The 17,877-nt window shown below is 47.8% G+C and overlaps 1 long non-coding RNA gene across 1 annotated transcript in view; it reads right to left on the bottom strand.

Annotated features, from left to right (window-relative positions):
- Window positions 1–4,162: 4,162 nt before the first annotated feature.
- The window catches only part of LOC121036420 (uncharacterized), a 53,657-nt gene continuing 39,942 nt past the window's right edge, over window positions 4,163–17,877 (bottom strand). The window contains exons 2-3 of the long non-coding RNA XR_005793344.1: window positions 7,809–7,949; window positions 4,163–5,517 (exon numbers count right to left, since the gene is read on the bottom strand). This is a non-coding gene — a long non-coding RNA (uncharacterized LOC121036420). The remainder of the gene's footprint in view (window positions 5,518–7,808; window positions 7,950–17,877) is intronic.

The following is a 17,877-nucleotide window of genomic DNA, read 5'->3' on the forward strand; positions in this document are numbered from 1 at the left end:
AGAAGGAAGGAAGGGGAGAAGAGGAAGGAGAGGGAAGCAGAGGGGGAAAGAGAGGAGGAAGGAGGGGGAAGCAGAGGGGGGAGAGAAGAGGAAGGAGGGGGAAGCAGAGGGGGGACAGAGGAGGAAGGAGGGGGAGGCAGAGGAGGAAAGAGAGGAGGAAGGAGGGGGAAGCAGAGGGGGGAGAGAAGAGGAAGGAGAGGGAAGCAGAGGGGGAGAGAGAGAAGGAAGGAGGAGGAAGCAGAGGGGAGAGAGGAGGAAGGAGGGGGAAGCAGAGTGGGGAGAGGATTGCAAGTAGTAGAAGTGGAAAGAGAAACCGAAGCAGAATAAGTAACTGGGAAGAAAGCAGCAGCAGAGAGAGCAGAAGCCGACAGGCCTGAAGGAGAAACCAAAGCCCACACAGCAGAAGCAGAAGCGGGAGCGGAAGGCGTGTCCGCGGAGGGCTATGAAGAGAGGACACAGAGCTGGCCGCTGTGAGCTGTCTGCTGTCCGAACCCCCGTTTCCCCCTTGAAACAAAGAGGCTGGTGACCCAGTGAGATGTTGCCGCGATTCTAGTGGCTTGGATCATGAGGATGAGGCTGGGGGTAGGCAGGAAATGTTCCCCAGATGAAAGGGAGAATGAAGGAATGAACTTTGATCAAGCACCCTCGAGGGGCCGGCCGCGCACAGGAAGAGGAGACTCAGGCCCTGCTTTTCCTGAGCCCATCGTCTGAGGCCGGGCCACGCTAAGGGTCAGAACAGGGGTACAGATGGCAAGGCCCAGAATCAGCGAAATGAGGAACCATCAGAGAGGCTTTAGAAAGAGGAGAGGTTTGAGTTCAGAGTCAACGGGTAGAAGTGGAATTTAATCGATGGAGTTGGGGTGGGCAAGAAGGGCTCTCCTCCTCGGAAAGAAGGACGATCGAGACTGTCCACTTTAGCCAGGCTGGGGGCCTGCGTGGGACACCAGCCTCTTATGCCCAGGGCTGAGGATAAAAAGCATCAGACTCGGAGATTCTGACAAGCCCCTGCCCATGAAACAGCTCCTCTCCCAGACAAGAGGTCGACGACATGGAGGTCAGGCCTGTCCTGCTGGGGAGAGATGGCCACTGGGCTGCATCCCACTTCGCCAACTAGACGTGCCTGTGAGGTGACCAGAGGGCACCCAGGGTGCTGAAGAACAGACACCTCCAGATACTGGAGTACAAGCTTCCAGGGAGGAGAGAGAGCTGGGCTGGCCAATAACCCTCTAGTGTCCCCAGTCCTCTGAGGGGTTGCTCCTTCTGGGAAGCCAGCAGCCTTGAGGGTGGCCCCCGAATCTAACAAGGATATCCAGCCTGTCCCCAGAACAGACACTTCCCCGATTCCGCTCAAGGAACAGATTCTGCAGGAGTGCTCAGTCAGGTAAGCATCTGACTCTTGATATCGTCTCAAGTCATGATCTCACAGTTCATGGGTTTGAGCCCCACATTGGGCTCTGCTCTGACAGCTCAGAGCCTGGAGCCTGCTTCAGATTCTGTGTTTCCTCTCTCTCTCTCTCTCTCTCTCTCTCTCTCTGCCCCTCCCCTGCTTGTGCACTCTCTCTCTCTCTCTCAAAAAATAAACATTTAAAAATAAAATTTTTAAAAAGGAAATTTTAAAAAAGGAAAGAAAAGAAAAAAAGAAACATTCTACAGAGCTGCCTCGGCCTTCCACCATGGAGCGGCCCAGAGTAAGCGAGAGTCCAGCTCCGAGCAGAGAATCTCAGGCCCTGTGAGAATATAAGAGAGAGCAAGGGACCCTCAGTCCTCCCGCATGTCCCCCCAAGACCCCAGCACTTGTTTCATAAGCACTGCCCCCTCCTGAGAAGCCACGCCTACGTTACAGTGAGGCCAACACAAGGGGACCATCGTCTGATGAGGCAAAACCTGCATGGACTTAGGGCATCCCAATCCCTTCCCTCCAGGCCACCACAAACCCCACCACTGTGGTGACATCAGAGGAAGGGTCTCTCACGTGCATGTGCGTGTGGGCGTGCACACGTGTGTGAGCGCGGGAGGGGGAGAAAGATGCGTTGGGGAAAGTTGGGGAGTTCCAAGAAGCGACTGGATCGGTCACAGGGGAAATTTCAAGAGATGGCGAACGTTGGAGTCAAATGGGGAAATCAGAGGCGAGAGGAAAGGACAGAAGGAAAACCCTCGGCCCCGCTAATGTGAAAAGCTTCCTAAGTCTGGTGAATACTCTTTGGAAAATGGCTGGTGACGCATTTCTCTCCACAGCACCTGCACCTCCGTGTACCCACGAGAAGGTATGAGCAGGGCAGCACACTGTGGTGGCTTGGAGCACTGGCTCAGCAAACAGAGCGCCTCTCTGAACTTCAGGCTCATCATCTGTAAAGTTACTCATGAATGGCTTAGAGCAGTCCTGGCAGACGGGAGGTGCTCCATAACTCCTAGTTATTATATTGCTATAGGAAGCATGTATAAACACCTACAAATTGACTGATTAGAAAAAGTATGTTAAAGCCTGAATGGGCAGTAAAAATTTATATTCTGAGGGGGTCAAAGGTGAAGGTACTCAGGGAGGAGGGGCTGTTCTCCTTCAATGTGCCGGGAATAAGAGGAGCCGTGACCACTTTCCCAAACCAGTCTTGTCTCTGAGTTCCATTCACTTTGCGGCAAACGACCACCACCGATCCACCTCGGCTGTCTCAAAGTTTGCAATTACGGTAAAATTCGGGGACTTTTCAAGTCACTTCATGGCAGGCCAAGCTGTCTGCCCTGCCCCTCCCATGCTGGAGCATCTTGGGAAAATATTTGGAGAGCTACAGATGAAAGAAATGGTTGTGGTGTAGGAGGATCAAGGCTCCAAGGCTTCTGTGAGCAAGAAAGGAAGGCGGCCCGGCCACCTGGTTGCCATGATTCATGAGGTCCCTCGACTCGCCTTTCCAGGCTAGGTAGCCAATCCAGCATTTTCTATGGACATTGAAATACCAGCTGGCCATGCTGGACAGAGAAGGCATATCCCCGGATTCTCTCGAATCTGCCCGTTCTTCTCCATCTCCACCCCCACCACCCTGGCCTAAGCTGCTTCTTTGGCTCTTCTGGAGCCCAATGACCTTGAAAGCCTCATGACGTTAAAATGAAAATCTGATCATGGCAGATCCCTGCTTGAGATTCCCACTGGCCTTAAAATAAAAGCCAAATGTCTTCCTGTGCTCACACAGGCAGGTCCATGTGGTCTGGCGTTGCCCACCCCCTCTTGCCCAAGCCCCTGCATTCCAGCCATAGCGGCTCTCCTTCAGTTCTTAAGTACACCAAACTCCTCGTGGTCTCAGGGCCTTTGCACAGTTACTCCCTCTGTTAGGAACATTCCCCCCACCACCCCGCACCATTCCCCCCTTCACCCTCACCTGCCCCTGATTTTCATTCAGCCCCCCCCATTCTTCTCTTCCAATCACAATTCAAACACTTCTTGGGAGAAGTCTCCCCTAACCCCCTAGACTGGATCAAGTCTCCAGGCCCTAAGTGCTCATGACACCCTATGTTTCCCTTCATATCACATCTCCCAATATCTAGCAGGAGCCTAGCAATAAATGTCTATTAAGTGAATGAATTTCATTTTCTAGGTTTCCAGGGGGGTAAAAAGCCCCATTGCAAAATGAAAAGAGCACAGGAATGGGTGTCCAGAGATCTGCATTTCAGCCCCACTCCGTTCCGGTCAGCACTATGACGTTAGGCAAGGCTCTTCCCATTTGGGGACTTTGCATGATACCAAGGAGACCAAGGGGTCTCTCAGGGCCCTCCCAGCTCAGCTCACAGTTTCCTGTTGCTGAGTGCATGGATTTTGGACTCCTCCTCCCCTGGGTCACATTGGACCCAGCAGTGACATGGTAGGAGTGGAGGGGACATGAATACCCTTAATGAAACAAACCCTCCTGTTCCCTCTTGTGCTTGACAGCGACTTTCACAACCAGAGCCAAGGGAATACTTGGTCACCTGCAGTTTAATTGTCGGTTCCATTACTTAAACAGTGACTGAAACTTTCCATTTCCTCTTGAAACAGCCAGAAAGTAGCCATTAGCTCACCACAGCATATTCCGAAGGCAAAATGCACAACCTATAGGTGCACGACTCAACGTAGGCAGTCTTTAAAATAAAGCGTTTACCATTGTCGATGTCATGTTCAAGAATAAATAAGGACACGTCCCGCAAATCAGCTTTCGGATCTCCTTTCTGCCCTAGGATATATTCCTTCCCCCAGTGAACTTTTATTCCTTCTGACTTCCATTGTTAGATCTCCAGAATTAGAATGTCTAGCCTTCTTTTGCTCAGAACACAAAGTAATAATTATTCCCACTTTGTTTCCACAGAAGCAGCTCGTGTCTCCTATTTGTACACTTGATTTCTAAACATCATTTAAATGCAACAGCGAGAAAATCGAGTAATTCAGGAGCAGCAGATAGGAACCTGATTCCAGTCACTCTCTGGACAAGACATTTTCTCTCAACAATTCAGAGGCCCTTGAAATGTGCACTTAACCATACAATGTGTTTTGTGTGTCAGTGGCACAGTCTCTTTGTTGAGAATTAATTGTATGTGCCTTCACTCCTGTTGAAACTACCCTCTGAGAAGCCTGGCAGACTTCCAGGGACCCCGGCCCCTGGAACTGACACCCAAGTTCGGGACTTCTTAGTGACTCGGAATCTGAGAGCTGGACATTCACACAGTGTTCTTGCTTAAAGGTTCTCTTTGCCGTAAGCTACCCGAGAAGTCATCACAACGTACAGAGGACAATGAGCTCTTCACTTCCCGTGAAGTCACCCTCCTGTCACTCCAAGGGCACCTTCTTTGCGTCTGTGCACATCAAAGAAGCTTGAGGGCAAGATCATAGCCTCCTGGCCCAGCCCTAGATTGCCAGCACACAGTGAGGTCAACAACAACAGAATGCTTTCCTGATTCATGGTAATTCATCTTCAAAGGAACAGTCCCCTCTCTGAAGGATCCTCAGGCATTTTAAGATGAGTTCCATCAAATCAGGCTCATAAAAGCCCTTCCGGCTTAATTAATTTGCTCCAGGTAACTTGTATAGAAAGCCTGAACACAAAAGAAAATTAAAATACGTCCCAAAGTGGTGGTGTTCTCCATCCCTTGTTGAACAGGGTAAAGAAATTTGGACATTTCTCTGAAAGTGATAGCCATTTAGATTTTAATCAGAGCACTAACTGAAGTACTTAACATCACCACTGTGCACTCGGGAAAACGGAGAACAGTTTCTCGGTTGAACATCTCTGTCGCAAAATCTCTGCAGGATCACGGTGGGGATGACAATCATCCGTGATGTTGCAACAGCTAGTCTCCTCCCAACACACACCAAACACTGACAATATTCATCTCTCAAATCCGAATCGTTCTTGGCACTGTACAGATAGCTTTGACGTGGGTGGACACCAACACACAGACAGGTGACACAGCTAATTGGTGAGCTGGTTCTTAGTTGCCATCTGAGGGGACTCCATTACCAGGTTGATTGATATTCACGTCCCTTGTGGTAAAGTGAGGCTTTTAGAGGGAAAAGAAGCACAAGACAATTAAGACGAACAACAACAACAAAGAGTCCGGTGTTTGTTCCCAAGCTTATGCTCTTTGAACATGGCTTTGGAAAATGGTTTAGTCAGCATCTTTCCTACTTCTCCCACCTCTAACCTTTCAGGTGAGAGTCAGAGGGAATTTTAAAAGACTGGAAGTTCTTGGCTGGTGGTATAGCCCACCTTGGAACAGAAAGTCCCAGTACAGTCCAAGTTACCCCCATCTCCTCTCCCTCTCTCTCCTTCTCTCCCTCTCTTTTTCTCTCTCCCTCTCTCTCTTTCTCTCCCCACCTCTCCCTCTCCTTTTTTCTTCCTCTCCCTCTCTCTCTCTTCCTCTTTCTCCCTCCCTCTCACTCTCCTTCTCTCTCTCTCTTTCCCTCTCTCTCCCTCCCTCCTCCTTCTCTCTGTTCTACCTCTCTCTCCTCCCACTCCCGCCCCCTCTCTCTCCCCATCTCCCTCTCTCCATTTCTCCCTCTTTCCTTCTCTCTCTCTCTTCCCCATACATACACAAGATCACTCAGCCAGAGGGAGTTTGGGGAGAAGACCGGCCAGCAGGCTTTTAGTGCCTTTCACATTTCCCTTTCAATGAACTTAAGTAAAACATCTGTCTTTTTCGGCATTTGGCCCAGAGAGTCACCTGCTAATACTATGTATCTAGCAGGGGCTCTTTAGCTAAGGCAAAGTGCAAAGAGGCTGAAATGCACAGGTAATTTGTATTCCCGCAGAGATGGATCACTTGGTGATACACTGAGTTTCCATCTGTGGCAATGAGGAGAGGAACACTTAAAACTTTAAGTGTTCTTTTTATCAAATAACACTGAAACAGAAAAACAAAGAGCTAAGCCCTAACAGCCCAAGTGATGCCAAAATAGTGCAAATCATTTCAATGTTTTTCAAAATCCCTAAAAGTAATAGTCCATGGACACACCAACCCCTCCCACCTGCTTTCACGAAACCGCACCGATGGTGGAGAGGAAGCTGAAGGAGGGTCTGTCGAAGAAGATGTGCCAGTTAAAAGCCAAGGCAACCCCACAGCCGCGTTGTACTGCCCACTCCGCCACGTCCAGGATCCTCTGACACCCAGACTCTCTCCAATTCTCTCCCTCCCCCACCCATCTCTTTTTTAAGCAGGTTATTTAAAGAGATCTCAATGAGAAGAAAAATCCCTCTTCTTTCCAAGGTGGAAGGTAGGGGACAATTGTCCTCGAGAACACAGGCTTCACTCGGTTAGCTTCTGGCGGTTGTGATAAACTGTGAACACCCCCAAAGGAATGACTTAAAAAAAAAAACCAAAACCCTAATCAAGGGGAGGTGTCAGTAAACAAGCACCTTTTGTGCACCCGAGCGTCAGGGCCACGAACAAGATTAGAGCTTGGCTGCCATGGGGGCCCTAGGTGAAGCCCCCGCTCATTCACTTACTGTGTACCCTGGGGCAGGTTTTCTCATCTTTGGAAGCATCCAATTCCTCATCAGTAAAATGGGGATAGTAACAGCACCTCCTTCGAAACGTTGTTGGGAGGACTGAATGAGGTCATTCATGTGAGCGCAGCTAGTCAGTCACACGTGGCCCAGGGTGAGTGCCTAATGCATGTTAATGCTGATCACTTATCTTTTATTATCTTCTTTGAGATAGCATACAGGATATGGGATGGGGGCCCATGGATGATGGATATCTCTAAGATTCACGGAATAATGAAGCTCATCCTGGCTCCCCTGAAATTTCAGGGCTCAATTAATTTCTGAACATCAAGCATCACTGTCCTAGGGACTTTTGGGAAGAGCTTGAGGAGCAAGTGTTCACCGCATCCACAACTTTTGAATAGAAATGAGTATCATCATGATGGCTCTGAGCAGATGCATTCTGTATCAGCCCCTACAGGGAAAGCTGCAGGTGTTTTCCGTGCTTGCCTTGTTGAATTGCTTTCTTGCTTTCTGTTTTTTTTTTTTTTTTTTTTAGTGTTTAGTTATTTATTTTTGAGCTAGAGAAAGAGAGAGTGCACGGGGGAGGGGCAGAGAGAGAAGCCAAAGCAGGCTCCACGCCGTCAGTGCAGAGTCTGACACGGGGCTCAATTCCACAAACTGGGAGATCATGACCTGAGCCGAAATCAAGAGTCTGATGCTTAACCGACTGAGCCACCCAGACGCCACGCCGTAGACAAAGAATTGCATTGCGATTGCCTTCTTTTAGTCACATCGTCTGTGATAGAAAACTGGACTCTCCATACTTGGGAGGAGCCCCGGGGAGTGAGGTAAAGAAAGGTCTACCTGTGCCGGAGTAGCAATAACTTTCTAAGGAGTTTGCCCCTTTTCCTCTCAAGTAGTCACAAGCAGGGTTCAAATCCTAGCTCTGCCACCTTCTGTGGAAACCTGAGCAGGCCACTCATCCGCTCTGAGTTCATTTTCCATCTGAAAAATAGGGAGAGGAAAAAACAAATAAATACATAAATGTGCAAAAGAGACTAGAGGGAATAATACAAGGTAAGCACATGACACGTGCAAACATATGACACAAGGTATATGGCAGTGAGCACGTACTTCGTAAACAGTAGTGCTCATTATACAAATTGGAGCGGCATGTGACCATTCCTGGGTCAGAGAGGACAGTTTCCTCGTGTGAACACTAACAGGTATTTGGCCAGCGTTAGCCCCCAAATGAGGAGACCTGGAGCACGGACCCACTTCCTCGCGGTGTGACTTTGCAAACGTCGCTTCCCCAGCCTGAGGGTCAGGCTTCTCGTATGAAAATGAAGGGGCCGGACAAATCATCTCAGACGCCTTGGAGCTCAGAGACTTGGACCGTGGGGTTCCAGTGTCTAGGATTATACTCCTGGGCGTGCTTCATAACAGTAACAGGATCAAAATACACATAGCACTTCAATCTATGACCCAGCATCTCACTCTCGGGTACACGTCCAGCAGAAAAGCGTATACGGTTCAACAGTGTGTGCAGGAACCTTCACTACGGGGCTGTTTGTCAGAGCCAGGAGCCAACAACAAACCAAACGTCGAGCCACAACACGATGGGGAAGTAACTGTGGGCTATTCTTCACACAGTGGAATACAACACAGCAACGGGGAACGAGCGAAGTATTGCTACATGCTAACAAAGGGAACGCGGCACAGAAATCCGAAGCGGGTGAAAGATGTGGGACGTGAAAGAGTTCACACTGTTCGATTCCATTTACATGAAGTTCAGAAACAGGCAAAAGTAATCCGTGATGTTAGAAGCCCGGATCGCGGTTACCTCTGCATGACAATCGCAGCGAGAGGAGTGGAGTTTCAGGGGGCCAGTGAGGCACCATTTATTGACACAGGTGTGTTCACTTTGAAAACACAAAGAGCTACACATACACGTTGTGATTTGTGGGTGTGCACATATGTATACATGTTATAGTTCAATAAGAAGTGTATGTAGAGTATGCACAGAACCACATTTGGGGGCGTCTGGGTGGTTCAGATGGCTAAGTGCCTGACTCTTGATTTCGGCTCGGGTCATGATCTCATGGTTTGTGAGATCGAGCCCCGCATGGGGCTCTGTGCCGATAGCTATCAGCGGATAGGCTATCGGCACAGAGCCTGCTTGGGATTCTCTCTCTTCCCTTCTCTCTCTGTCTCTCCCCCTTCTCTCTCTCTTTCTCAAAAATGAATAAATAAACTTAAAACACAAGGATCAAGAGTAGATGAGGAAGGAGATATAACCTGGGGCCAGAGTGTTTATATTTTAAGTCCTTGTATCCTAGGCTGAGCTTTATGGACTCTTTGACATAAGGCACAACAGGGAGCCACTGAAGGGTCTGTAAGCTGCTGAGATCTTCCAGAAGCACTTCCCATCACATCAACATGCTTTCTTTTATCTTCCAGTCTTACGGATGAACCGTGCTCTCCAGGCACAGACCAGCTCCTGCACACCTCCACGCAACCCCGTTCCCTCTCGCCTACCCAAGAACATGACCCCAGCCATGCTCCTTCTCTCTCCTGCATCATCAACACCTTCTCCTGATTGGGCCTTTGACACTAGCACACAAATGTGCAATTATTTCTCCCGTCTGAAAAATACAGGTGTGCTCAACCTCATTTTCCCCCATCACTTCCTCTGTATGGCAAAATTCCTAACAACATTGTAATGCTGGACACTTCTACTTCCCACCCTCCCATTCTCTATTAAACACGTTTCAGCTGAGCTTTCACCCCTCCCCAGAATTCCATCAAAGAAATGACCTCCACACAGCCCCACCCGGTAGCCAGTTCTCCAGTCTCCACCTTGCTTGACCTTTACGCAGCAGTGACCTAGTCAATGACTCCTCCTCAAAGCAACGCTCTTCACTTGGCTACCAGGGCACTCTGCTGGCTTTCCTCTTACTTTACACCCTGCTCTTTCCCAACCCTTGCTGCTTCCTCCTCTTTTCTGGAGTTCTTTATCTTGAAGTTGCCCCAAAGCTCAGTCTTTGGATCCCTTCTCTATCTACACTTATTACCCTGGTGATCTCATTCATTTCCATGCTTTTAAATTCTGTCCACAAGCTGATGACTCCCAGATTTATACATGTGATCTATGTTTCCCCTCTGATTTCCAGACACATAAATCCAATTGCTGCTGACATCTCCACTTGGACAGTTAGTAGGCATCTGAAACTGAGCTCATGATCTGTCCCTCCTCGTACAGTCACCCTCATCTCAAAATGGCATCTCCGTCCTCCCAGGTCCCCCAGTCAGATGGTCATCCTGACTCTTTTCTCACAGAATACATCCAATCTATTAGTGTCACACTGCTAAATGGTGGGAAATAACAGGACAGAGAATGGTCATGTCCTGTGCAGCTTTCTAAAGGACAGCTGAGCACAAGCCTAAACATAAAGGTTGGACCTCGACCATTGTTCTCTGAAACAGAGTGTGGCCTCTTGCACTACGTACTCAAATACCTCACACACACACACACACACACACACACACACACACACACAAAAACCTCTTTAATATGAATGAAAAAAATAGAATAATTGGTAATGGATACCAATCATTCAGCCTTAGATGGGAAGGACTGTGCAGACCTTAGTGAAATTAAATGCTTCATTTTATTAGGGAATCTCTCCATTGGGACTCCTAGCCCAAGGTCCCCAGGCTCTGTACCACACACTGAATTTCCAACATGGGCACACAGCTGTTTAGAAAAGAAACAGCACTTCCTATGACTAGTATAAAGCCTACTGGCTAACCCAGAGTGCTTGTCTGTCAAAAAAAGAGTCTAACAAAAACCAGATGATTTTACTCATAGGCTCATAATGGAATCTAAAAAACAAAACAAAGAAACACACAAAAAGCAGAAATAGACCCAAAGCTGTGGAAAGCAAACTGATCGTTGTCAAAGGAGAGGGGAGTGGAGGGATGAGCAAATGGGTGAAGGGGAGTAGGAGATACAGGCTTCCAGTTATGGAATGCATAAGTCACAGGGATGAAAGGTCCAGCATAGGGAATGTCGAAATGACATTGTAATAAGGGTCCATGGTGACAGACGGTAGCCACGCTTGTGGTGAGCATAGCATAACGTACAGAGAAGTTGAATGACTACATTTTACACCTAAAACTAATGTAACACTGTGTGTCAACTATACTCAAATAAATTTTTGGAAAAACTTTTAACGGGTCTAAGGGGATCTTAGCAAATGCCTGGCATTGTGCGTCCATTCCCTCGTCTCACGTGCTCTAAGAAATTACTAATCCATCTTGCTACCCTTTCCCTTTCAACGTGGATTTGATTTCAGAATTACTTTCAACCCAGTAGCCCAAGGAGCCACTACCAATTGATCTATCACCTTTGGCAGACAAGTTGAAACCTAATGATCCTCTCTTGTCTGGTCCTTGACAAGTATTCGTGTAATCACATATACATACTCAAAAACAAAAAAAGAAATGAGAGCAGTAATGTTATGCCATGAAAGTTAGGCTCAAAACCCAGCCACCTCCAGGATAGGGGGTATTTCCACCCTCCACTCATCCCTTCCTCAAAACTATCCACATAGCATCTAATAGCTCATGTGATGATGAACAATCCCTGCCCTCTACCAAGGTATATTTCTGATAATCATATTGTTTTGTTTTTTCTTTAATTTTTTTAACGTTTACTTATTTTTGAGACAGGGAGAGACAGAGCATGAACAGGGGAGGGTCAGAGAGAGGGAGACACAGAATCCGAAACAGGCTCCAGGCTCTGAGCCAACAGCCCAGAGCCCGACGCGGGGCTTGAACTCACGGACCGCGGATCATGACCTGAGCCGAAGTCGGCCGCTTAACCGACTGAGCCACCCAGGCGCCCCTCTGATAATCATATTGTAAGTGGGTTATATTTTCTTATAATAACAATAGAATAACTGGAGGTTGTGTGTCTGATTAAGAAGTCGGCAGCAACTAAATCACAAAGATGATCCAACAATAGCCTCCTATAATTAATTAAGGTCTGAAACTTTAAAGTCCCTTAAAATGGGCCTCCATATACCATATATATGGATCAGTCATTGTTTATGATGTGCTCACATACCACGTGAGAGCATCCAACTCTCCCGAATCACCAGTTAACCCACCTAAAATGAAGACAGGAACTTCAATAAATGGTAATTAACTTTTTAATTTAAAGAATTGGGTTTGCCTTCTTAGGAATTAAGAAGGCTTCGCGTCAGGCTCTGGGCTGATGGCTCAGAGCCTGGAGCCTGCTTCCGATTCTGTGTCTCCTTCTCTCTCTGCCCCTCCCCCCTTCATGCTCTGTCTCTCTCTGTCTCAAAAATAAATAAATATTAAAAAAAAAATTAAAAAAAAAAAAAAGAAGGCTTTAGGGGATAAGTTGGGTGATCCAGATTTCTTTGGAGAAGAAAAGAAGCTGCCAAGGGAAATCTGAACCACGGTTTTCTCATTTTCTTAAACAGACCTCATTGGCCAATGTTTCTTGAAGGCGTCTTTGAGCCAGACATTATGCTGAGGGCTCCCACAAACAAAATGCCTCAAACTCACTCCACTGACCTCAGAGCTGCACCTGTAGGAGCATTCTTTCCAAAATAGCTGTTGTATTCTCTACGTATTTGAAGACTTTACTACAGAGTTTGATGGCATCCTAAGTGTCACCTTTTTGTTTAACTTATTTTCTCTCTTTTTTTAAATTAAGAAAATTTTTTTGAATTTATTTTTGAGAGAGGGAGAGAGAGGGCAAGTGGGGAGGGGCTGAGAGAGAGGGAGACACAGAATCCGAAGCAGGCTCCAGGCTCTGAGCTGTCCGCACAGAGCCCAATGCAGGGCTTGAACTCACAAACCGTGAGGTCATGACCTGAGCGGAAGTCGGACGCTTAACTGACTGAGCCACCAAGACGCCCCAAGAATATAATTTTTTTTAACATTTTACTTATTATTAAGAGACAGAGAGAGACAGAGCACGAGCGGGGGAGGAGCAGAGAGAGAGAGGGAGACACAGAATCCGAAGCAGGCTCCAGGCTCTGAGCTGTCAGCACAGAGCCCGACGCAGGGCTCGAACTCACGAACCGTGAGGTCATGACCTGAGCCGAAGTCGGATGCTTTAACCAACTAAGCCACCCAGGAGCCCCTTTCTCTCTTTAATATATAATGTTTTTACTAATTTTCCTTAATTTAAAGTAATCACACAGTAAAAGAATCATCTGGAATCTCCAGGTAACTTTTACTAGTGCTTCCAACCCAAACTACACATCAGAATCACCCAGGGAAGCTTTAAAAAAATCCTAATGCCTGGCAGCACCCCGTACTACCTAAATCAGAATCTCTGGGGTGGGAGCAAGGCATCAGGATTTTAAAAGCCCCCGGGTGCTTCTCATGTGCCCGGGTCCCTACACGGAAGCAGGCAGGTGTCCTTTCTTACCACTCCATAAATACCTGACCATGCCTGAAGCAGACCTCCTACTGCTGCTGGATTCAGTCAGCTCTGTTCTCTAGGAAGAGCCTCATTTTTCCCCAATAAAAGTGGTATTTTTTTGGCCTAGAGTTAGCAGTGAATACGGTAATCAGGCAACAAGAGAAAAGCCTTCGTGGATGTTGCCTATTCTGACTTCCAAGAACGGTCACATTCTGTTTGGGTTCCTTTTTCTCACCACGTGATGACAGGGGAGACTGTGTGGAGCTCACTCCACCCACATCAAGTCCTCAGTGCAAGGGGCTCTGAAGAAGGTAGAAGGAGTGTCCGTCCAGATTCCACCGCAAATTCCCTTATTTTACTTTGGCAGGGCCGCTGTAACAAAGTACCATAAACTGGGCGGCATAAGCCAACAAATTGATTCTCTCATAGTTTTTCTCTCATATGCTAGAAGTCTAGGAACAAGGTGTCAGCAGGGCCACACTGACCCAAAGTCTCTAGGGGAGAATGCTTGTCTCCCCCAGCTTCTGAGGTTGCTGAGTCCAGGCTCTCTGGCTCACAGCCGTGCACCACCCCCCCACCCCCCATCAGGGGCCCTTTTCTCTCTGTGGGGCTGTCTTCACATGACCTTCTTGTAAGGACAGCAGTCCTTGGATTTGGGGCCCACCCTCATCCAATGTGACCTCATCTTAACTAACTACATCTGCAAAGACGCTATTTTCTTTTTTTTTTTTTCAGTGTTTATTTATTTTTGAGACAAACTGAGCGTGAGCAAGGGAGGGGCAGAGAGAGAGGGAGACACAGAATCTGAAGCGGCTCCAGGCTCTGAGCTGTCAGCACAGAGCCCAACAAGAGGCTCGAACCCACAAACTGTGAGATCATGACCTACGCTGAAGTCAGAAGCCTAACTGACTGAGCCACCCAGGCACCCCGACCCTATTTGCAAATGAGGTCACATTCCCAGGTTCCAGGAAGACGTGGATTTGGGGGACCCACTACTGAACCTAGTACACCTCATAAACTACTTGTGGGTATTTTCATCCCTAGGAGGCAGGCAGGAGAAACGTTTTATCCCAGTCTACCTGTAAATCTAGTTAGGTAATTAATCCTTCTCTAGAATATTGGAAAGGAAACCATCTGTGCATAACAAAAGAAAACAATTTGGTTAATTAGGTTGGCCTTTTAAATGTTTTTAAGACAGACAAAAAAGGCAAGGATTATGCTTGTGTTTTTTTCAGGTTTTGTTCCAATTTTTAGCCATTTTGCTAGTTACGGGCCTGTTTAGAAAGAGCAAACATGTAATATTTACAGTGTAACCAACTCATTTTTTTTGTCCTAATGAAGCTTGACAGAGTATATCTCTCTCGCACACGCACAGAGGAACTGAACTGCAAAGTCCTTTTATTGTTCAAATATAACATTGTAACTAGTCATTTAGGTGGCCCCAGGAAGCTGGAAAGGAGCACAGGGGATGGTCAGACTTGGTAGGAATTCCTGTGAGATAATCATTTAACACTATTTGCTTCTACTTCACCAGCAACCTTCTTCTGCAAAATCTGAGGCAGGCCAGGTCTATTGTCTATATTGCTCTTCAGCCACCGCCCCAGGTGTATTTGCAAAATTAAACGGTGTTAGGCTTTGAGGAATGAAAGGCATTTATAAAATGCCAACAGTCCCCAAGGTCCCTGTGCTGACCTAGAGGTCTGGGTTTGGGAATTCACTACTCCCACCCCCATTTCTTCCTGTCATTTGAGCTGTCGCCTTGGAGATGTCACAGCCCATATGTGCTTCCTTCTGTGAAATGAGGCCCATGATCATTGGCTCTGGAACATCAGGGAAGCGGGAAGAGCAGCCCGGAGACGTTAACTTATTCTCACCCCCAAGTCGCACCAGCTCCATGCTCAGAAAGGCAGCCGGCAGACCAGGGATGGAAGATGGACAGCAGTAAAGAATCAAAAACAAGGATGCGGGCTCTGGAGTTGGACTGCCTGAGTTCAAATCTTAGATCCATTTTGGGGAAGCAGGGAGACACGTAACTCCTCGAAGCCTATTTGTTCATCTGTAAAAGGAGGATGACAGTGCCTGCTTCATAGAGTTGTGCGGAAATAATGTGATACTGAACATAGCAAAGCGCCCAGCACATAGCGAGCACTGAGCAAACGCCACCAGTGTCTTAAGAGTACGTGAGCCAAAAGTAAGTAGAAACATTCCCTAAACACAGATTCTTCACTGTCGGCTTTACTCAGCTGGCTCTGCCGTCAGCTGTTTATTTCAGATCTGTGGCAAAGGAAAAGTGAGCCCTATGGGCAGAACGGTAGCTGGGCCCCAGAAAAGACAGAACAGAAGCGCGTATCAGGTCTCAGAGGAAACTTCAGTTTGCCCCCCTCCTCCCAGGCACCTTGGGGGTGTTTTCTGTTCTGCCTACCACACGAGTCGAAGTTAAGGAAGGACTCTGTGAAGGACCTGTAAATTATTAGATGTTTTCCAAGAAAGAACCTGGTAAATGGAAAAAATGAACGTATGGTCATTGCTTCCCAGTGTTATGATGACAGGGAAACACCCCAAGGAAGGAAGGAGCTCAAGAGAAGGCTGTGGTGCTTACAGGGATTAGTCTTAAAATGCACCTTAGGATCCCCTGCCTGGGGTGGGTGTGGTGAGGTAAAGAAAATACAGTGCCTGGTGCAGCGGCCCCCACCCCAGACCAACTGAATCACATTCTGTGGGGGCAGGCTGTGGCCTGGGGCAAAGAGGGGTGGGCGAGTGTTTGGGGGACTTGGGTCTTTTTTTTTTTTAGCTCCCTAGGGGGTTCAAAGGTTCTACAAGGTCAAGAGCTGCTGTTGGAAAGTCTTATGCAGAGCTGGACGCTGGGGCTTAGGCTGTTTTGTCCCAGCCTGAGTGGCCAGAGCTAACCTGGGGGAAGGGAGTTTGGGGAAGAAGCGAACAGAGGAAGGAAGAAGGGAAGTAGCTTGGTGGGAAGGAAGAAAGGATCTGAATCTGAAAGGCCTGCCAACATTAATTGCTAAATTTGACCTTAGGAAAAGTTAAATTAATGTGTTGTGTCTTGTGCAGACGCTGTGCTTGGAACCTTGACAAGCGAGACATTATGCAATCGTGACATCATGCCAACCCTGTGAGGCAGGCATCCCTGCCCCATTTACCAGAGGAAGAAAGGGAGGCCCAGAGAGGTGACAAGGTTTGCCTAAAGGCATCTGGCGGCTGGCTGGCTGAGCTGGGATCCCAGAGCAGGTGTCCCGATTCCAAGACCTGACAGGAGCACTGGTGAGAAGACCCAGTTTGGATTTTCTTGGAATGTTGGCACCGACCCGGACTGGACTCATGTCCCGAGGACTAAAGAAGATGAGACAGACAGATCAATAAGTACACGAAACCAAAACACTGAAGACCCAAATACCTGGGAATGCCTAAGTTAGATAAAATAATCAGGATCTCCAGGCCTCCGAGATTCCCTTGCCCCTTGGCAGGAGGTGGGCGTGAACTTGTGCTGTTCTTGCACAAGACCCAGAACTACAAAGGCCGGAGCCACCCAAGGACATGCACACGGCCAGAAATACACCTGTGCGAAGGTCGTCAGGAGCTGAATCTCGCTGCCGAGACCTGCAATTCCCAGCAAGCAGCGCGGCGGCGAAGCTGCCAGCTAGGACTTGGAGAAATAGGCGCCACATGGGTTCGTGGGCGGGGCAGGGAGTGTGCACCACGCAGGGCGGCGTCCCGCCCCCCCCCCCCCCCCCGCGGGCACGCAGCGGGTGTGACCACATCGCAACCCAGGGCACCCCGGCCCGTCTCTCCATGGTCACCTCCCCCTGCCTCACTGGGAGCATCCTGCGTCAGTGACCTACTTTCTATTTGTTACTTTATTATTTTTTGAATGAACTTTTCCCAAAAGGCACAAGAGTATAGTGAAGAATATAACTTGTGCCCACCACCAGGCTTTGTCAAATCCTAACATTCTTTTCCATACTTACTTCAGATGTATTTTTTATTTAGAGCACGAGTGGGGTAGGGGCAGAGAGAGAGGGAGAGAGAATTCCAAGCAGGCTCCTCACTGTCTGTGCAGAGCCAGACCTGGGGCTGGAACTCACAAACTTGTGAGGTCATGACCTGAGCTGAGCTGAGCTGACTGAGCCACCCAGGCGCCCCTGGATGTATTTTTTTTTTTTTTTTTAAACAAAACGTCGAAAATACCTTTGAAGCCTCCATGTACCACTCCCTGATTTCTTTTCCCTTCTGTTGATCCCAAGGGAAACCACTCTTGGGAATTTGATGTTAATTATTCACATGCATGACTTTTCCTTTTACCACATGTAGACATCCATAAATAATCAGCAGTGTTTTCACATACTTTTAACTTAATCTTACTGGAATCATGCTATAAACTTAATAAAACCTATATAATATTAATAGATTGTGATAATAAATTTTAAAGAAAATAAAAGCTAAATAGATAAATAC

The sequence above is a fragment of the Herpailurus yagouaroundi genome, unplaced genomic scaffold (genome assembly GCF_014898765.1).
Source record: "Herpailurus yagouaroundi ecotype Mexico unplaced genomic scaffold, PumYag 162, whole genome shotgun sequence".
Taxonomy (NCBI): domain Eukaryota; kingdom Metazoa; phylum Chordata; class Mammalia; order Carnivora; family Felidae; genus Herpailurus; species Herpailurus yagouaroundi.